At 37.8% G+C, this 23,401-nt stretch overlaps 1 protein-coding gene across 5 annotated transcripts in view; it reads right to left on the reverse strand.

The window, feature by feature from the left end:
• The window catches only part of AKT3 (AKT serine/threonine kinase 3), a 264,003-nt gene that overhangs the window by 135,026 nt on the left and 105,576 nt on the right, over positions 1-23,401 (reverse strand). The window lies entirely within an intron of this gene.

The following is a 23,401-nucleotide window of genomic DNA, read 5'->3' on the forward strand; positions in this document are numbered from 1 at the left end:
TAAGCCTGCAATTAAGATTCAATAAAAACCCAAACATGTTTTGTTTTTAATGATTTCACACTTTGATAATTCATTTGCACCATTATTTCTTCAGAGAATCATTCATCTGAGTACACATTTTGTTCAGTTTTTCATTTTATCAGATGGTTGTTAGAACATATTTTCAGCCGTTTTAAAAAGCCTTGGTAAATCATCCACACAGTATCAAGGAATTTCTATGAAAAACACTTAGCATAAGAAGGATATAAAATAGATGTTTCTCTTCCATGTCCCACTGACTAATTGTGTCATTTTTTTTTAAAGAATGTGAAAAGAGTCCATTTTCTGCGTTAAATTTTGATCATAACTTGTTTAAACAACATTTTATTGTTCTACATAGGAAAATAACTTTCTGTCGAATGCTGTGAAGTCAAGGAAACGAGAAGATGTGGGTTAATAGAGCTTAGCACCACACACACACTCATGTACACAAACATCATGACTGTAAGAACACGTAACACGGTGCCTAGCACATAATCATCGATAAATGTGTATTTTATCAGATTTTGATATAATCTATTACCTGGCTACCAAAAATATAAATTTTTAGCAACCAGATCGCCATGTGCTTACTTCATAAAGAACTCTTCATAATTTTAAGCAACAGAGTGCTCTATGATACCACGAGAGCTGGAAGGCTACCTGGTCAACCTTTAGTTCTCTATTGCAGGGGTCCCTAAACCCCAGGCTGCGGAGAGCTACTGGTCAGTGGTCTGTTAGGAACTTGGCCGTGGCCTGTTAGGAACAGAGCTGCACAGCAGAAGGTGAGCGGCTGCCATCCAGTGAAGCTTCATCTGTTTCCCCAGTGCTAGCATCGCCACCTCAGCTCCCCTTCAGATCATCAGGCACTTTATTCTCATGGGAGCACCAGTCTCTGTGGCCAAAGAGGTTGGGGACCGCTGCTCTACTGGACAGTTCTACCAGGCTATTCAATCTCGAATGCTTAAATCATAGTACTATAAAAAATTGGAAGCCATTCAACTTTCCCTACAAATCAGCTTCTCTTAACCCCCTTTTTATCTAAGCTCGAACCTAACATTTGACTGCTCCCTTACCCTATCTTCCAAGTCGCTAAGTCAGTACCGCCTTCACGAATCTGTCATTTAGCCCAATCCAAACAGGGCCCAACACCTTGCACCTGCCCTCTGCTGAGGTGCTGTGCCTGCTCTCCCATCTACTCACCCCCTCCATTCTAATGCATCCGTCACCCCCAGATCACCCTGATGTCTGCATGCGCCACTTCGATTACATCACTTCCCTGCTCAAATATAGTGACTCCTCACTATTTACTGTAAGTGCAAGTCTCTTAGCATAAAATGCAAGCTCCCCCGTGACCTCACCCAAACACATGTTTCAGACATGGAATCACTCCTCAATGAGCAATTCTCAAACTCTTTATCTCAGACCACTTTACACCCGTAACCATTACTGAAAAGCCTCCAGATTGTTGTTTTCCTACATTACATCTATGTTTACTGCATTATAAATTGAAAAGAAAATTAAAATTCTTTAGTTCTTCTTTTAAAACTCATTACATGTAACAAATATTGTTATGAAAATAATTGCATTTTCTAAAAAAAAGAAAGTTAGTGAGAAAAGCAGAACCGCTTTACATTTTTGCAAATCTCTTCACTATGTACCTTAATAGAAGATAGCCAGATTCTCACATCTGCTTCTGCATTCAATCGCTTGCAGGGCATTGTTTTGGTTAAAATATAGGAATAAAATCTGGCTCAAATAGATACGTAGCTAGAAAAGGGAAGAGTATTCAGATAGCTTCCGATATCTTTCTTTGATACTACACCAGCATTTGACAAGTGTGGTTTTTTAAAAAAGCGTAACTACAATGCAGAATTTGGAACCATATCAATGAACTTTCTGTACTCTGTTATGTGAAAATCTACTGGTCTGCAGTACACAATGAATGAATTTTTTACACTTTATATGATTTTGTAACATCACAAAAATCAGTGGTCTTTTAGAAAACACTGGTCCACTGAGTTACACTGATCTTCCAAATACTGATACATTTCATTATACAAACACATTTGTCATCACTGCAAATATCATCAGAGAAGCACTGGGAAGCTGTCAAGCTCACGCTGGCAGATATGTCCTGTAAAATTCTAATTTTTGCATGAAAATTCGATTTTCACCATTGGCAATAAATATTGTCAGTTCTTTTCCCCTGAAGTGATATACTCCTAGTACTCAACGTAGTGCCAACCACTTGACAGATGCACAATAATTTACTAAATGAATGAATAAATGAAGAATATGTGAACAATATCTCTACAAATGTAAGAGCACATAAAAGAAACATAAAGGGAAAAAAGCAAACTGACGCCCCTCCTCACTTTGTTTTACTGAGAAAACATGGCCCTAATATAAAAAACGCATGCCAGATTTATAAAACCTGTTACACTCAGTTTCCATTAAAAAAATGACATAGTTCCTTTCTTGACTGTATTTATTTTTCTACTTTATGTATTCTTACATGAATTTTAAAATCATTAGATATTAATTATCTAATTAGTGGTATAATGTTTAGATTTTAAATGCTATTATAAAATAATAAATTTATATTGGTATAAGATGCTGTAAGTCCATTGAGCTAAATAGTTTAATAATTATACCAAAGATAAAATGAAATCAATCCATTTAAAAAATCTGAAAGAAAAAATGTGATACCATTTCTTATTTTATAAAAATACTGAATATATTTATTCAAGAAATGTGAAATTATAAGAACTAAAAATCAATTTGTCATTTCTAAGAATAATTTACTGTCAGCCATTAGATAGTTATATGCTCAGATGAAAGACAGAAAATATCACCACATAAAACGTGTAGCATTTTTATTAAACAAATCTTTGGAAATTTAATATATTTATGTGGTCTATATAAGGACTTTCAGTTGCCAAAAAGTTCTTTAAATCTATTATGCACCCCTGATATATAATACATTATACTAAGACAGTAAGATTGTCATTGACAGAAAAGAAAAATTGAAAAGTCAAAATTTCCCTTCTTGATAAAAAAATTATTTCTCACAGAATTTTATTAATAATTTTGATTGATTCTGTTAACTTAATCAACAATTGTGGTGTCACATTAAGCTAATAGTGGATCTCAAATTTTTAATGAGGATTCCTGAATCCAATTTTTGATTTCCTCATTTCTCATCTATAATATGAACAAAGTTTCTGAGAAGATGCTTAGAGTTCATTTATGTATTTATTTGTTCTAGGTGCTGGAGACACAGTAGTGGACCAAAAGAAAAAAGAAAAAAAAAAAGACAAGGTCTCTACCTTAAATTCCAGTATTACACTAGATTTCAAGTATCCCCTAAAATTTGGAGAAGGCTTCTGAATATTTCCTTAAAGCACACAGAGCAGAGGAGGAGGCAACGTGACCACAGAAGCAGAGACTGGAGTGATGCGCCACACGCCCAGGAATGTCTGGGGACACCAGAAGCTGGAGGAGGCAAGGATGGATTCTCCTTTAAAGCCTCTGGAAAAAGTATGACCCTGCTGACACCTTGATCTCTAACTCCTGGCCTCGAGAACGAAGAGAGAACAAAGGTCTGCTGTGTTAAGCCACCCAGTTTGGAGAATCCTATTTGGGTGATGCGGGCTGGGAGGGGCTGTTCACTAGGGTTCACGGTTTTACTTACTTATAATGACTTCAGATTCTGGACTTCTGCTAACTTTCTTACCTTACTTAATAATTCATTTCCTATTAACTCAAACAAATCTCAATGTTTTTGAATAAAAATGTTGGCCATAGAAAGACATTCTTGATTTCCCCAGCTATCCGGCTTAATCTTTAATAATAACCTGAGATGGGAGATGATATGAGTTTAAATTCATACTCACTTTCCATCTAAAACATTTTGATAGAATATTCAAATAGATGATCTTTATTAAGGAATTTATATATTCAACTGAGGGTTATCTAACAAAATTGATAGTGTTCATTTACTACTGTTCACCTAATTTCAAATTACGTTTTTATTTAATAATCTTCAGTCTAAATTAATCCTCATATACTATAGACCTTACTTAATTAACACTTTACTAAGAATTACATGTGGAAATTTCAAGAGCTGAAGTCACAGGAAAGTGCCAAAGCAGAAGCTAGGAAATACTGTCTAAGGACTAAAAATGGACTGACTGAAATGTTTAAATGGCCTTGATCGAGAATATCTAGAGATCGTCTACATTTGTTCGGACATACAAATTTTAAAAAAGATCCTTAGACATAATTCAGCTGTGTTCTCACAAATGAATTATGTCAAGGCATATCTATTTCCATTTTAAGGCTAGGCTGGGTTCTAGAACCCGGGCCTAACTCTACCTTCACGAGAGGTACCACGTTAGACACACAGTGAAGTACGGACCAGCTGAGGACAGTGCAGAGCAGGCATGCAGCCGATGGAGTCCAGCCTCGACTGCCACGGGCTACGCTAAACGCAACTTGTGGATTAGCTGAGACGTTATTAAAAGAGATACAGGCACAACTCACTGGAAAAGAAATCTAAATAATGTAGCGCTGTTTTCCACAAATCTCATAAAACCATTATCATTTAGAGTTCGATTAGATGAAACACTTAAGCATTTTTTTAAAATATGCAACCTTCCTGGAATAAAATACGAACAAAATAAAAGATGCTCGTTACCAACACTTGTACTGCAAACTGAAATTCTGATTTGGGTGATAGGTATAGGCAGTATAGCTTTTTAAATTACCAATGGCCACTCATACTTGCTATATATGACATAAGCTTCAAAATCTAATTACTCCCTCAGGAAGAGGGTGAAAGCTTTCTCACGTTTATGTCTGGAAAGAGGCATTACTGTTTTGATTTATCATAGGACTGAAGCAATTATAAGGCATGTGGCCACATTTTCAGAACAAAAGGAATGTTACCTAAAACAAACACTATGTTGTGTAATAAAAGTCAAAATAAACTGCTGAGGTCAACACAGGGCCAACGCACTCCTCAAAACGGGCCTGGGCGCCTCCCGCTCCCTCTCGTCGCTGCATGCCTCGAGGAAGGACGAAGCCATGCTTAAGAGCTAGGATTCTGGAGCCTCACGGCTTGAGTTTGAATCCTGACTCTTCCACTTATGAGCTGCAGAAGGTTAACCTTTCTACTCCTCAGTTTCCTCATCTGGAAAACGAGAACGGGAGTGCTTACCTGAAGGGTTTTCATAACGGATGTTATAAATGCACTTAGAACGTTACATGATAAATAGCAAGGGTCGGATTTTGTTATAATTAGATGGAACCATTATCGCTTATGGCAGTATCGTTTATAATCCATCTCCAACTGCACATTAAAGAGTCTACTAATCAGTACTGCACCTACTCAGGAATATTTACGTAAATGAGACCACAATCGGTAATAAATTGACTCCATCAATAAATAAAAAAAAACCTCTATCTAGTGTCAGGTATATAAAACTTGAATCCTATCTAAAGAAATGAAAAAGGCTACCCGATATCAAAACACGGCACTAATTTATGACTTTACTTCTTTGTAAAGACAGAGGTAGGATATCAAAGGGGTAACTAACAAGTCTTCCAAAGAGCAAAAGTCTTAGAGCTCTCTGAATTATTTTTAAATGACATACACAGGGTATAGTACCATGAAAATGCAAATATATTAAAAATTTCCAAAGAACTTTAAACCAAAAAGTAGCAGTTTTCAGTAAAAATAAATTTATATGACTCTATGAAACCACTAGTCTTAAGTAAAAGTCTTCATAGATCAAATTTTACCTAGGACAAAAAAAGTTTTAATGTTAATTTCAGTATAAAATCTATTTAATTTCGTGGTTCACAGTACAGTAAATATTTAGTTGCTTGTTGACAAATGCCAATAAATGTACACGAAGGAACTACACCTAAAAGAAAATATAGCAGAATCTTTTTCCACTAGTGGATTTTCATAAATAAAAATTAGCACCATAAACAAATAAATACCGAATAATTTAGAATACTGTGCGATACCTTAAAGCCAAACATAGTTACAAAGAAATACATGGTAAACATAATAAAACATTTGCAATCTTTAAAATTGCCCATTACATTTTTATTTAGCGGGTTGCGAGTACCATATTCCAATTAGTTCTAAGTAAAAGCTCCATTAATGTCTCTCAGGGAATAGAAGAAATGTTTCTCACTGAAATTATCATCGCCCTCTTTTATAGATGTCTTGAAAATAATCCTAAGAATTTTTTTATATTATCTATATTGCAACAGGCTAACCACAATTTTTCAATTACACAGGGACAATCTGAAATGTAACTTTTTATCAAAGGAAAATGCTTTTGTGTATTGACAGTTCCTGCAAATCTAAATTTTTAGGTTATCACTTCTCTTTTATTAAGTCCTTTCAAATATGTTCTTTCCTTTCCTCTGGCAAATTAAAAGCGTTAAATTCTACAGCACCATCTATGGAATCCCTTTGACCAACTGGCATCAAGCAGCTTTGGATGAGCGTTGACAGACTCTGAAAATTGGGTAGTGTCCACAGAACGTGCCAGAAGCATTACAGACTCCTGCCCAGCTCACTCATTTTAAGGTGATGCTCAATGACTATCTAGATCAAAGAATGAGGTTCTTTAAACATTTTTATTTTAAACCTGAGAGAAATCAACTTCTAACAGATTCATTCATTCAAAAACACCTAGTGAATGTCAAAGCTGTGAGCACTGAGAATGCAGAAATGAATGCAGCAGGCGCAGGGCCTGCCCTCAGGGGGCTGTAAATGTAGTGCGCGGCTGTGAAAACACAGAACTGGAGAAAAGGGCGTGGATGGTTTGCGCAACTGAAATTCAAAATGAAAATGTCCCCCCGCTTTAAATGGTTCTTAGCGATCTGGAAATCATACTGAGGGGCGGCAGTATCTGCGATGCCTCTGCATTTCCAGATGACCCCTCATGTGCCTTGCGAAAAGGGTGATCGGTAACATTTGTAGTGTGATGCACTGCTGAGGGGGAGGAGGCTGGAGGAATATCAGCACACGATCCTTCATGAAAAGAACCGGCTTGCTGCTGCGCTGATTCCAAGATGAGGCGCTGCACACATTCCCCCTCGAAGCTCATCACAGCACGAGAAGCATGGCGATGGGTGTACGATGCTACTTTCATCTAGTGCAACACACAGCACACCTTAGCCTTTCAAGTTTCAAGACGCTGCCCATGCCTGTCTTTTTCGCTCATGATTTTCTACACACTACTGATTTATGAGGTCATACTGCAAAACACTCAGATCTTTATGATGATTTCACACAGGCTGTCTGGCTATCGCATAAGGTCATCGAGAGATTTGTCTGCTCTGTCCTGGTCAGTGTTACCAATGCGACTGGCCAGATGGAAGGTGTTTACAATTTGGGTGATTTTGCGCGGTGCTTCCAAGCTGCCTTAAAAGCTTTCCAGATGTACCCACATTCCTATGCTTTGCCACATATGCTCCTTCATGATTATTTTGAAAAGTATATTATAGTCAAAAAATTTTGCTTCCACTGCATAATGCATGAACTTGTCATTTTTATATTAAGAATAGTTTTCATATCTACTTCCTAAAGAAGGCTGGGGCCCATGTTCTGCTTTGAAGCTGAAGCAGTGATGGGAAAAATACCTATGCACTGAGTGCAAGATGGTAGAATGCCAGCTCCTCTACGATCGCAGAAGGGCTGGTCTGTCAGTACTTTGTCTCCTTTATAACTTTCTTTTGTTATCCAGAAAACTGAACGATCACCATCTATCTTTAAGCATTCTGGTATTTGTTTCATGGTATTCTGAAAATTAGTCAATCAAATCCTGGTTCCCTTTGTTTTCAGGAAACATTATACTTTAAACCAAAAAAATTTTTTTTAAAGATAAGAACATCTTAATAGTTACAATATTTTTACTATAAAAGCAAGGTGAAGAGAATGAGAGAGGAAGGGTGGGAGGGAGAAGAGGAGAGGAAGAGGAAGAGAGAGAGAGAGAGGGAGAGAGGGAGGAAGGAGGAGGGGAGAGAGAGAGAGAGAGAGACGAGAACAAAGCATCCACACAAACTAGCCGAAAGAAAAACTGTATCTTGGCAATTTAATGAAGAATAAACTGTGAGATTAGTTTACATAGCGGTAGATATGTTGTGGAGAATTACTCAATCTGCACTCAGCTTCCTGCTGGGTTAAATGTGAGCTAAATTATTATTTTGCTTACATTTACGCCCTTGTAGATTGTGAAAGCAGAGCTTTCTTTTTAATCTGCTTTCTGCATGACAGCAAAGTCTCCACTACACACACTGCATTAAACACACAGTCATTCCTGCACTATTTTAACAAAGTAGCTAGGGCCACAGAATTTTAAACTATTTCAAAGAGCTGAAGCAATTTTAAAAGATAATGTCATTAGAAATTTTACAACTTCCTAACTGTAAATATTTTCCATTTTGCCACATCATATTCTCTATTCATGTTTAAATCGATGCAATTAATATTCTATAATACATATGCACCGCAGTAAACAGCCTTAATGAATATCAAATATGGCAGCAGTGAGTCCATGACACAAACCTACTCACCACATATCCCCAGCACCTACCACAGAGCAGGCCGACATCCACCCGTTAGGCGAATGGATAAATAAAGCTACCACTATGCCGACTCTCTGCATGTCGGAAAAGCGCTCTCACCCAGAAGCCTCATCGTAGGCACAACCTTGTGTAGCTCAATTCGCTTTTCTGTTGTAACACAACTGGCGGACAGGATACACGATACCGGTGACTGTCTAGCCAGCGGCCGGGACCTGGCAGACGGGCTGCAGCGCTGGCGGCTCACCAGGAGGCGGCCGGGGCCATTTGGGGAAACCCTCAGGTGAGTCCACCCTCCCGCCCTGTGTCAGAGTCACGGCCTTACAGAGTAAAACGCAACAAGGTAGGGCAGAGTTTTATGTGAGACTCTCACCAGTGGAGCGTGTCCCACAGTAACTTCCAAAGCACGGGACCCCGAAGTGACGCTGCGTCAAACCACACTCCACTATTCTCGGGGTGGAGCCACGGCCGTCGTGACACCGCCCTTCTGTCCTTGCTTTTCCTAGACTGTACGTTTACTGGGACACATCACGGTATGTAAATGAAGAAAGATTTAGTGAGGGCGAGGAAGAAAAGGGCACTTGCGTGGACGGAGCCCAGCTCTGCGCTCAGGCTTTACCCACCAGAGACCTCGTCGCAGCCATAGTGACCGGTGCCAGGGACCCGCACTTTGCAGACGGCCCCGCTGAGACGGCGGTAACAAGGAAAGGATAAGCTGAGGTTTGAAAAGAGAGCTATGAAATGAACGAAATCCTACTCTTCCTCACTGCTCGAGCTTTCGGAACGAGGCAGGACGTGTATCACAGTGGTTGGAGACACACTGTGAAGTGCGGAGTTCAGATGCCAGCTCTGAAGCTGTGTGCCTTTGGGCGCGTCACCTCATCTCTGTGTCCGCTTTCTCTTCTACAAAATGGGGGCAGTAACAGGGAACAAGAAATAAATTCATATTTGCAGGGCACACAGAACAACATGTGGCTCACAGGAAGTATTACACAAGCATTTGTTAACTGAATGAACATCTAAACGTATGGCCAACCAAAAAGATTCAGTGAGTGCCTAATACGTACAACATATTAAACCGCACAAAAGCAAATCGAGGATTTAAATTAAAAGGTAATTTATTAATTTTATTTGTCTAGACTATCACTTTTCCACATTAGTTGAGTTTTTTTTTTTGCGCGTGTGTGGAGAAAATCCCAAGTTTTGCTATTCATTTTGCTGATGTCCTATATTCACCCCCCATTATTACTAATAATAATGAATTACATAACATTTATGTTCGACCAATAGAAATCTTTCATTAAAAACTGATAATGCTGTCACGAAAATTAACAGTCTTTCTTAATTTAACATAAGTCACTCTGGGAGAAAGTCAAGCCCTCCGCTGGAGTCACTACTAAATATCTCAACGCCCCCTTCCAATGACCACGTACGAACGTTACTGCATGAGGCGGCAGCAGAAGCAGCAACAGAAGCAGAAGCACACCGCTCAGTATTCTGACATCAAGCTTTCCCTACACTTCATTTCTTATTGCACAAGTTATCATTTAATCTCAAATATTCGGAATCCAGACACATGTTAAACCACACATTAATGTTAGGCTTTTAGAAAAGGTTAGGGAAGATGGTATATCTCCACTTCTGGTGTATTTACATTAATATTTAACAATATCCACTGAAGTAAATTATTGACTCGTATTTTAAACATGTAATTATGTTTGTTTATTAAACTGAAGGGAATATAATGCTTCCATTTCAATGAATGCTGCTATATATTCGAAAGTATGGTTCCTATAATTTTGAATACCAGAATATGTTATTAAAAAGATAAAAAGTAAAACACACCCAAGTAAAATCATCTTAACTTTCCTAGGTAATTTTCTTATCCTCTTTGTAAACCAATCTAATTTGGCTCTTTGTGGCTCATCTGTTACCATTTTCTTAGAAAAGAATGATGTGTGCTCAAACGCTGTCATCAAATTGAAATGTACAGATATATCTAACATTTTTAAAAGAAGAGACCAAAGAAATACAAACACACATCAAACACTATCCAATTATTTAAAGAAGCCCATCTCTCCTCCCAAAGAAAACTTACAGAACAAATAAACAGCAGAAAAGCTGCTTCTCAAAGTTAAAAATGAATTTACTTACCTTGGCCCTCTGAGGGCAGTATTACCTAACACAAAGACAGCAATTTCAGAAAACAATTTTTACCTACCATTCTAATAAAAATAAATATTGTAAAAAAAAAACATGAAAGGGGTGTATTTGCTCATTATACATAAGCATTTCTATAAGCATAAAAGCGCTTGTTTTCAAATGTTATCAGTTGGTTTGAAAGAAAAGATTGTCTTAAAATCAAGGCATCATGAAGGAAAATGACTTGAAGCCTCGATATCAAGAAAGTCATTCAAAACACAATGAAATAAAAAATCACGTAAATGATTCTACATTGTATAAATACTCTATTAAGTTCCTATTATAATGGTCTCTTAAAATAATTTGTTTTGTTTTTGTTTTTTGTTAATCGCACGCTATTGGAACATACAAATCTTTCAGTAAAGATTAAATAATTCGAAGAGATGAACACTCAACTCTAAAGTCTAGGTGATCGGTTTCTCCTTTGAGCTGCCAAAAGGTTCGTCTGTTATATAAAAAAAAAAACCTCACTTATTAATAAAATATAACATAAATGATAAATTGGTGGTGTAGGATCAAAGCACCCACTTTTGTTTTATACTGATTCTGAAACTGTAAAAATATTTACACAGCATAAGGATGATCAATTTGCTTTCTATAACCTAATGTGATGCACAATGAATATTTTATTCCTTTTCCTCAGGAAGTACCTATTTCACACAAAGTAGGAAAAAAGTTTTCTGGCATTCACTCGCTTGTCAAAGATTTTTTAGTATATACAAAACACTGAATACCTAACCCTAGATAATCCAGTAGCATGACAGACTTCTAATTTAATATAAAAAGTGCTAATCTTCATGTCAGAGTCTTATGTATAAGTTAATTAGTGACTTAGCCAAGTCGAAACTGCACACTACCACCCCCCCATGCCCACATAAACCCAGCATTAGAAGCAAAAAGCAATCTTACAGTGAGTGACCTACTGAAGGGAGATAAAAATTATTACAAGCAGGTAAGTAACACAATTTACTTTTACACAGGAAGATCTCCTGACACATGGTTTTCATTTACAATTTTAAATACAAATTCTTTTTTAAAAAGTCCTTGCTTCTGTAACTCAAGGTATAACCCTCATCAGGAACTATCCCCTTTCTGGCATAACTTTGAGTAAACTAGGTTTTTAAAGTATGTACTATTGGAATTAAACAGTTTTATTCTTTTTAAATTACAGGATACCATAAAGATTTTTAAGGTCAAAGAAAAAAATTTTTAATCAAATTCCAACTCTTATTTACTAAAAAAAAAAAAAAAAAACAGTACAAAGAGCTATCTTAACAGAGTCAGTTGAACATAATGCAAATGCAGAGAAGGAAAGAAGGTCATTTCGTAAAATTCCTTTTTATAACAAATATATATACTTAAGTTTAAATATCTCTTCAGAAAGATGCCAGGAAACAACAGCTGCTGTTCTATGTGCTTTCACTTAAAAGTATAAAATTATGAACTTTGATGCTGTGTTCCAGTCTCAAACAAATAAGTGACTCGCCTAGCCAAAAAAATACACGAACTTCACGGTTTCTGCCTTTCTGCCTTTGTATCTTAATCATCTTCTGTTCTAAAAAGTGCTACCAAGTTTACCAACATCTTTAATCAGATTTCCTTGAAACTAAAACACATTAAAAATTTTAAGCCAAAACATTTAGCAAGATGCCTTAAAGAATATGTCACAGTGAAATACTCTTCTGTTTTCGACTTACTGGCCAATATTTTAAAAAATTACTATTCATGCAGGATTTTTCTGAGGCACAATTCAAATACATCTCTATACCATTAAAGCTAGAAGTTCTTAAAGTTTTTTTTTTAAGTATCCTGAAAATACACCAAGAACAGTTTTATTCGCATGTAAAAATGTCCTCATTGTTAAATAGTTTCATCCTGATGATGACACATTTCATCGGCTATGGGATATTCCCACTTCTTTGGTATATGAGTTGTTTTTGGTAAATATATCATTATTATTTTTTTAAATTAGCCTATAACACAACCACCTGTATATGAATTCTGGCATCTATCACCATGTGCTATTAAACATTAAATATCCTCATATGAAGCTAGCATTGCATTTTGTAGCATTCAAATTGAGGGTTTTTTTTGCTTGTTTGTTTTTAGTATAACCATTTATTCTTCAAAACCAAAACAGACATCTTAGCCATCACATCCAGTCCTATTAACCAAGCTTAGAAACCGGATCAGGTGGCTCTCCCAGGTACGATCTCCTTGACTCTTCATCCAAAATTATTGAGTATTATTTAGTAAAAAGAGAATGCCTGACAGAAACAACAACTTTCAAAGAAAAATCTTAAAGAAACACCGACATCTGTGTGGGAATCAGCCACCCTATACCGAGTTTATTTGTTCTCTCAGGTCAATCAAGGCCATTTCCTCTTTACTCCTCTAAGAAAACACTTCTGCTTACCCCAGCACTTTCATCACTATATGGATCAGTCTCCTCATCTGCAAAATAAAGAGTTGCGACAACCAAATAATGCTTTAATTCTCCATGAGGAGATAAAGCATTATTTTTAGTATTGACTGTTCGCTATAATCATTAGCTATTAACTGCAATGTGTTCCAAATTCTTACTTTAAAAACAATTATAATCCAAATACAGCTTAAGTATTGGCCATAACAGAGAAAAATGTAGCTCCAAAATAATGAGATTAATATTGAAATAAAGGAACAAATACAATTTTCTGCAATCTCATGCTGGGTTAAGTAAAAAAAAAAAAAATGACTTTATAGTATACAATATAAAATCATCGTCACTGAACAACCACTTATACCACACCCCAAAAATAGTTATTTTCAATAGTTTTATTTTCACTCTCTTTAAACAATCGATTTCACTTTGGATTTATGAAACAATCATGAATCGCTAAATAAACATAAGGTTCTACTAAAACGACCTACATCTATCTCTTCGAATGGCCTCTGGAACTTCATATACTCACTTTGCAACAGAGCATCACACAAGCATCCAAGTTCAATGGTTACAGACCTCTAGACTTACGCACATCGCGCTTAACAAAAATAGAAAATTACTAACAGCTACTATTGCATACATTGCAGACACTCTAAATATATTATGTCACTCAGTCCTCACAAGATCCTTGCATAGTAGTTGTTTCCTTCTTTAAACAGATAAAGAAACTGACACTTAAATAGGGTAAGGGACTTTCACGAAGTCACTCATCTGAGTGATATTTAAATCTTGTCTGTGTAACTTCAAAGCCGCTCTGCCTGTTATATGTCAGTCTCCTTACTATGTATACCTGCCCAAACTAAGATTTTGCAAATGGCTCTGAAGAAATGAGAAGTAATATGAAATGATGAATAAAGCACAAAACTGCAAGTTTGCTTTGTACAGCTGGCTTTTGTTCAGCCACTCAGTGGCATCCCGACTGCAGTCAAACCACTCTAATTACTCCACCTGGAAAGCGGCATGCGCCCTGCTCCCAAACTTAGCAGGGATGTCAGAACTAAGAAACTTTAAATATTTGTACATAATACCACATACAAAAATACAGACATAACTGTGGCCTTACAAATAAAAAAACTAAACTAAATATATTAGACAAAGGAAAAGGTCCAGTGCAGCTGGCAATTCTCTACACCTTTTCGGCAAATACAGATCAGAGCCACTCAAGGAAAGACTGACAGTAAGGAGGGAAGTTTTGCTAAATAGCCCTGACCTTTATTTCTTTATGAAGAGAAAATAACAGATAGTGTTCCCTAGTCCTACCAGAAAGACATTACCCCGGGATGCTAAGCTCTGTCAGTAAGCTCCCCTTTTTGCTTTAGATATTTTTAATAATTATGCAACAAACCTTAAATGTTTTAGGAAAGCATGAACTTACCAAAAGTCAAAATAAAGACTCATTAATTCCCCACAAATATTTTTTGTAATATAACTCCAAATGGTGAAACAAATAAGTAAAAAGGAAAAAAAAATAAAAGGGAAAAAAGTCAGAGCTCGTCTCTTCTTTTTACAGTAATTTTACTCATCATATAATTGGTTTTGAAATTTCACAAAAAACTGAAGTGTTCTAGAACATAAGTATCTTTGGGAAATTTTACCTTACATCTCTGTTTCTTCTCAATTATTTAAAGTCGAAGTAATAAAAAAGATATTTAAATAAACACCTCACCCTAAATAAGTGGTATCAGAGCATTTAAAACGATTACAGATATATCAAATCTCTAATATCTAATGACAAGAATGGATCAGAATATACAACTGATCCATTACTTTGTGATGAAAACGCATGCCTGCCACTTACAGAATCAAGGACAACCAGAAGAAAAAGGGTATTAACCAAGAAGGCTGGGTTCCCACATAACTGTTTCACAACTAGTAACATCTAAATTCAAAGTAGGATGGAATTACTTAGTGAAATAAATTTCGTACTCTCTATCTCACCCCTAGTGGTGAAACAAATCAATTCAGTTTCAAATAATAGTTTACGAAGTGACTAGTGTTAAACTGATAATGTACGCATTAAAAGCACAGCAATTCACCTGGCTGATTTCCTAATCAAACTCTCCTGTTACCAGTTAGCGGATCACACCCAGTATTAATCAAAAAGATCAGCTATCATCTATGTGGAGAAACAGGAAAGTCTGTATTGCCATTTAAAGAAACTGCTTAAAACTAGATGTGAACAAGAGAAGAGGAAGTATTAAGCCCCTAAACTAATTAACGAAATAAGGGGAGGGGGCATGCAGGAAAACAATGATAATTAGTATGTACCCTTGGTTAACCAAATCCACACATACATTCATTCTGTATATGCACAAACATCAGCAGCATCATAAACCGTCTCAAGTTCTAGCCATTATTCAGTTCGACATCTGCACATGTTTATGCGTCTCTCCAAACAACCTCTTGAACACCCTGCTGGAGCTGTCATTTTTTTCTTCTCCCTATCTGGCAGATGGCAAGTCAACAATCAGCATCAACAGCAGCCGAATATCCCCTCCATCCGCCCCCCTTCATCCCCCCCCCCAAACAGACACAATAATAACTTCTTTGTGCCTCCCCTACAATGCAGCTGCCAAACCATTTCTACAAGGCTGCTTTGCCTTATTAAAAAAAAAAAAAAAAATCCCTTCTGTCAAGTCTAAAAAGCAGCATAATGTTAAGCAAGCTAAAGCCACAGCACAGCTGCAAACGGGCAGACACATTGACAGCTCCTCCCTTAACAAAGCCCTGTGAATTGAAGGGGGTTCATCTGAGGCTCACACAGTAATTAGTATAAAAAAGTCCGACAGCCTCTATTATGCTAAGGGAAAAAAAACTGGACAGAACTGGGCTGCTGTTTTGCGTCAAGAGTTCTGCTGCAGAGTAGATAAATCATGTTGGGTTTTTTCCTCTCTTTTTAAAGACAGTAATAAGGAGGATGAGAGAAGCTAATTTGAAAACTTGGACACAGTAATTGTACCATATGGTGAGCATTTATCCTTTCTGAAATGCACGCTAACAGTCACTTACATGCACACTGCTTTGTTTTACAGTTGTTATTCTCTCTACCATATTCATAAAATGGATCTGAATATCTGATACTCAAGAGAAGTTGTGTGTAATTAGCAACAGAACTGCCTGGGTTTAATTTATTGGCCTTGCACTGCAATCTAGTAAATGCTAAAAACAAAATTAAACAATGTGTCCACTTTGTAAAACGTTTTTTCTTTAACTCAATAAAAAAGAATGAATATGGGTTCATTGGAGTGTTGCTAAGTTAAGGTACAATATATTTTGAAAATTCCGAAGAACAAGCTATGGCTGTTGGAAAGATTTCTACTGACCCATCCCAAACACATCAAGAGAATGACCTTTCGTTAAGACCACCTGGTTCAATTCTATATGCACTGAAGCAGATGTAACTCTTCATATATACCAGTAAAACTAGGTGTAATAGAATTTCCTTGAATGCGTCCTAAAAAGTTTTTCAAGAAAATCTGTTGGTTATTAAACAGTTATTAAGTACTATATGTCAAGCATCATGCTGGAAACGGGGAGGATGATATGTCAAAAAGTTCCCACATTTTTAAAATATAATCTGAGCATAAACTGATTTAACTCGGTTTTATCCACTTCAAAATTCTATAAAAATCTGCCTCCTATTTGAAAAAAAGTCTTCAACAACATCAGGACATTGCTTATCAAAGTCCAATATATATCAAAGTGAAATTTTTCTGACAAAAAAAAAAAAACATTGTGTAGAAAATAATTGTAAGATTAGTTTTTCTCTAACAAGTAAATTCACTTTAATGACAGCTGTGTGCCTGTTTAGATAAAAACATAAACTGTTTATCTACCTTCTCTTAACTACATTTTAAACACCGAAATACTTGACTAGAATTCATATGAAGCACTAAAATTTCAAGTGGAGTGAAATCATAGGACTGAGTACTATTCTGATCAATATGTTTGGAACATGAAAAAGTAAAATATTTTAAGGAATTGTTAGCTCAAAAAAAAAAAAACTCGAGTCTCTACTTAAGCTTAAAGATATATAATTTAAAAAAATTATATATCGATGGTAACAATATCCCACTTCTATACTAGAAGACTGTGATCCCACCAAGGCAGGCAGGCATAATTATATTCAGAAGGAACAGTCCCATTCAATAACCTCCATTAATAATTTTCTATGATAAACCTCTATCTTGGGAGATATAACCTTTATCATCCACTACTAGTACAGTGGCTTCTCTTTATGCCACTGGTATTAGGCCATATATCGACTAACCTTAAGATAAAGTTATTTCATCTTTGTATTTTGCTTTACAGTTTACTAAACATTTTTCAAATATTAAAAATAGGTCTTAAAAGCTCATTACGCTAGATCGGAAACATACACTGATGTTTTGAGAACTATTTGGCCAGAGATACATATCTCAATCTGTATACTTTCAAACCAGGTGAATCCTATATAAACAAGGTCATGACACTAGTGTTCAAAAAAAGGCTCAATCTACAAAGGGCGGGGGAATCGATCTTTTTCTAAAACTGTGTAGAATTATATAGTAACTATCCTGGTTAATTAAATGAACGAAAGAAAAAAGAGAATAATATTGTCTGGAAAATGCGTTCAAAGATGTGACGATGGACTCACTGATCTCTTTATCATGTAACAATAAAGAGTCATTTTTTGTGGAGAAACAAGAACTTGATTTTTCTTATTAGGAAAATCAAGTTTAGGAAATTTCTGTAAGCTGAAACCTCCATTTAGTTTTAATACTTAGGATGCTGGACATAAAAATAAGATCTGAAAACTTAATGGAATGATGGGCTTGACTTCAGAAAAAGTGTTGGTACAGCATTTGATCATCAGTTTTTCTTACCTAACTTTATCAACAATTTCTAAACTATCTGAAACCATTTTGCATTGTCAATGATAACAATGCAAAAAATCTAATTGCCGACAGGAATAAATTAAGACTATTTTAAAAGCCTCTTTTAATAAGAACCATTAGTCAAGAGTACAATAGCTTAAGAAGAAGGCTTCCTTCACGATTCTGACGGCTACCCCTTACCTAAGGCGGACGGCAATGGGGAGAACTAAATTCAGAGAGAACTAAACTGTTAAGAAAATGTTCATAAATTAGAATTACACTAGTACGTCTGGTAAGCATTTTCATTTTGACTTACCTACAACGTATTTTTAAGAATACATATATGCCACAAAAGTAAAAAGCTAATGTTTTGTTAAATGGGAATAACTGAAGTCTTCACAGGCTTAACAGGTACCAAATACAAATTATAAAAATGGAGTACTCTAAAATATTTGCAAATATGTGGTCAAAGTCTGTTGCCACTAACAAAATAGTGTGGTCATCTACTGATGCCCTAACAATGATGGCAAACCTGATCCCAGGTTAAACTTAGTGTCTTTAGGGCTATATTAGAATAAAACCCCACTGAAGCTAATACCTGCAAAGGGTTATTTCTCATAAAAATACAAGCGCCCCAACCAAAGAAGAGAGCTGTATAGGTAGAACTCAAGCAAACTAGATCTGGAAAACGACATCGCTCCCGACATCTCGTTCGGGGATGATGCATGGTCTGGTCTCTCTCTGGTCTCTCACCTTTTCTTCTCTCCCCCACTCCCCCTACCGCCCTCCCTGCATCTCTCTCAATATGTCTGCGGCATTTTCCACATCCTCTCTATCCACTAGCTCCTCTGCTTGCTCGTAGGTGTTCAAAGGCTTGTTCCCTCAGCAGTTCAGCTTGCAGTCGGCCCTTGGTGGCAATTGTAACAACGGCACGATGTTATGGCCTCACCTCTCCATCTCTTAGCTGCTTCAGCCTTTCACCTCTCCAATTCTTGGAAGGAGCTCTGGGTCACATGTCCACTGATCAGCCTAACTGGAACAAGGATGTCTGCCCCAGACAACAGGAGATGAGGGCAGAGAGCTTCCCTTACAAAGGGCTATAGACAGAGAATAAATCATCGGCATCTCTAGTATATTCAGCCACTCTGTGTGTGTGTGTGCGTGTATGTGTATGAAAACAAAAACTTACCACAAAACTCCTTTATGTTTTGCATGACTACTAAACAGAACTATTAGGACATCCAGGCCATACTCACCTGAGCTTGTCATTCACTGTTAGTACATAAAACAATCACTTTTTATACTAGTGAAATTTTCATTTAATATGTTCGAAAATAACACTAATTTTGTGGCAGAAATGTGTAATTGATTTCCATATAACTATAATACAAGCTCAATTTGTATTATAGTCTTTTAGTTATTACTATTATACACTAGGAATCTAAATGCCTTCACAAAAAGAGTCTATCCAGTAGTTTTTAAATTGTGGTTCAATTTTTATTTTTAAAAACTGGGAGTATCGAAAATCCTGGAAGCACTGGCAGATTCCATCTGACACACAGGTAGGGTCCCAAAAGTTAGTCCCATGCTGCCTAATGCGGGATACACCGTCTGAGAACTGCCTCTGTGGGTGGTTTCGCCACCGAGCGGCAGCAGAGCCACCTCCACAAAGCGAGAAGGTGCCGCCTACCTCACGCGGGCCTGGGTGGCCTCGCCTGCTGCTCCCAGGCCACCAACCTGGGCGCATGTCACGGTACCGAATGGTGCAGGACACTGTGACGCAACGCTAAGTCTGTGTGGATCTGAACACATCTAAACACAGAAACTGTGCAGTAAAAATACTGTATAAAAGATAAGACCTGTACACCTGTCCGGGGCACTCAGCACGAGAGCAGCCTGCGGGACCGGAAGCTGCTCCGCACGGGTCGGTGCGGGCTGAGCAGGTGTGAAGGCCGGAGGAGCCCGCGCTGCTGGAAACTCGACCAGCACTGCACACGGGCTATGCTGAATTTATTTTTAAATTTATTTTTAAATAGGTCGATAATAAATTAACCTTAGCTTAGTGTGACTTTTTTACTTCATTCCTGGTCCAGATCCATAACTCCTCACCAGTAAGCTCCTCTGGACCCACCTCTCCGTCCTCAATGTCATCCCCGCCCACACCCAGAGTAAAGCTGTGTGTCATCTCGACCACAGCCTTGTGGATTTCTGCAACCTCCTCATCCCTGGCAAATCCCTTGAAGTCACGGATGAAATTCTTCGCGTGTCCTCTACCAGGTACATTCATACACTCCTTGGTGACATCGCCCCAAGCCTAAGCAAGGTTCTCGATAGAGTCACAGATGTCGTGACCTTTCCAGAATTGCTCAGTGTCTTCTCAGTGTCCTCCTCGGCTGCGGCACCAGCCAGGGCAAAGGTCCTCTTCAGGCGGTGGGTCACAAAAGCTGCTACAAGGCCCTGATCCACCGGCTGGATCCAAGAGGTGGTGTTTGGCGGGAGAAACACCACTCCGATATTGGGAGGAAGATCACCAATAAAGGAGGATGTCCAGGAGCATCATCCGCGATAAGCAAGTTCTTGAAAGGCTACCTTACTCTCCACACAGCACTCCTGGCATAACGACGCAGAAAGGCATCTTAGAACAGGAGCTGGGTCACCACGACCTTTATTGTCCCTGTCGTACACCGTGTCTACAGTGTCCTTACTGATAGGCTTTAAGGCCCTGGAGCACTCACTGTGCCAGATCACAAAGGGTTTCAACTTGGAGCATGGCCCCTAAGCAAGACTGTTATCCTGTCCTTTAAAAAGTCTAGAAACCCGGCACTGACTTGGCCTCCTTCTGGACAAAGTGCTTTCAGGCATCCCATTCCAGAATAGGGAGGCTTCAGCCACGCTGAATATTTGCTCTGGCAGGTCATTTTCCTGCAAACCAGCTTACGCAGAGTTTCCCACAATTCTTCAGCCGCCTTCGCCTGAGCGCTCACAGACTCACCGCTCACTTCAGAGTGGGACGAGTAACGCCCCTTGAATCACCCTCACCACCCAGCGGTCGCAGCAAATGCGACGTCCCCGTCAGGACCGGCCTTTTCTTTCCACGTCACAGAGAAACGTTTTGCTCTGGCCGTGATCGTCACGGCGCTGAGTGGGATACGCTTCTGTGTGGTCTTCAGTCCAGGTCCTCACAAGTGTCTCATGTGTGACACAGGCCCTCCTCAGACGTCGTCACTCTCGCTGCTTCAGTGGAGCAGGTCCTGTGACAGCTGCCATCACGTTCTCGGTCTTCAGGATCGCAGCGGTGGCGGAACGGGGCGAGCCTGACTGGCCAGCTACACCCATCGATGACCTTCCACTTTCACGATCCTTACGCACTTTTAATCTCATTTCCAGGTCCATCACTCGGTGTGGCCTCTTACTGGCCACATTAGTAGTGCATTTTGTACACTCAGGGACCACAATGAAGAAAACACGAGATTAAATCAGGCACAAGAGAAAACGATGCACTTGAGAGACGGTAAGCAGGAGATGCACAAGGCTGCTGTGGGTGTGACACAGCAAACTGTTTACAGCAAACTTTTTTAATAAAGAGTACACTCTAAAATAATGATAAAAAGTATCGTAGAGTCAATACATAAACCAGCAACATAGCTGTTTATTACCATTATGTTATTCTGTACTATGCATAATTGTATCTACTATACCTTCATGCGACTGGCAGCACAGGTCTGTTCACACCAGCATCACCACACACGTGTGAGTAATGCCTTGTGCTAGGATGATTGACGACTATGACATCACTAGGTGATAGGAACTTTTCAGATCCATTATCATCTGCAGTCTTTCATTGACCTTTTAAAATATTGTTATATGGCATGAATGCATTTAATTTGTCAGAGACTGAAACCTTAGTTTATCATAGAAAGAACTTTACTAACATATATTGTAGTTATTTCCTACATAAGTCCTTATTTGGAAAAGCACTACCCTGTATTAATTATAAGACTTGATATTTTTACAATACATCGTCTTGTTTTCACTCTCATTATTTCCTGCGATCCTCCCCTCAACTTCTGAGATAGACAGGTCATGTATTAATATTCCCATCCCTATCTTCTGTTCTTGTAGATGGCACACAAAAAGAATAAGAGAGAGATCTTTTGTTCCAAGAGTTCCGAAACCATAAGTACCCGATAAGAGAAGAGAATGGGACACTGACCTTCCTATCATTAGATAACCATGTATCAAAGACATCGAAAAAGAAATCTGAGTGGAAGCTTGTGCCAAATTGCTCCTTAGGTCACCCTGAACACTAAAATTCTAGGATATTATGATTTTACAGATTTGGAAACCAAGATGTAGAGTTGCTAAGAGACATGCCCACGGACTGGTTCTCTTGACTTTGGCTCCAGTGCAGTTCCAACTAACCCGGAGATCATAGAGCACACATTTGACATTACTCTTGTAAGAAATCCTGGAAACTCAAATCAGCTTTAATAGCATTTCTATTTTTAAAATGCATTATAATGAATCCAGGACACTGAATCCAGGACACTATAGAACAGAGCACTTCTGTGACCTTCTACACGCATGGGAAAAGTGTAGGGGAAAAGTGTAGGGTAAAAGAATGAGCTCTGCTCTCCTTATGCTGCATGTTCTACACAGGAAGGGAGAGGACCCGTCAATCACGAGTAGCCGCTGCTTCCATAACGACAGCGCCCAAAGCATGGGCATATTAACTTACATACATTAACTCTTCATTTTTAAAGATTTTTTTTAAAAAGCTATCTAAGCCACAAACATTTTATCAATCTGCTTTTTTTTTCAGCTGACTTTTAAAATCCAATTTTGATGCACAAAAGATTAAATGGTATCAACTAAAACACTAAGAGTGAATTTTAGTAAAATGAACTGATGAATGTCTTCCTTTTCAAATAGTCTATCCGATATTTTATGTATTTTTGGTTCTGGGGTAAAATTCTAAAATATAAAGTAAATTTCACCTGTATTTAGGCACAGTAAAAATACGATACACTACATTTTATATATGCAAAAATCGCAGCCATAATTCTTTTCATATACATAAGAGAATGACTCATTCAGAAAATAATTCAGGTAATGAATCTAAACAGCAGCACACAAGACATACAGGTTTGCGACTGTTCATTTAAACATGCCGCCTTTTTGTGAATATTATGTTTTGTCAAGATAGTAACTAAACCTGCACTAAGCAAAA

This window comes from Pteropus medius, unplaced genomic scaffold (genome assembly GCF_902729225.1).
Source record: "Pteropus medius unplaced genomic scaffold, Ma_sr-lr_union100, whole genome shotgun sequence".
NCBI classification, from domain to species: domain Eukaryota; kingdom Metazoa; phylum Chordata; class Mammalia; order Chiroptera; family Pteropodidae; genus Pteropus; species Pteropus medius.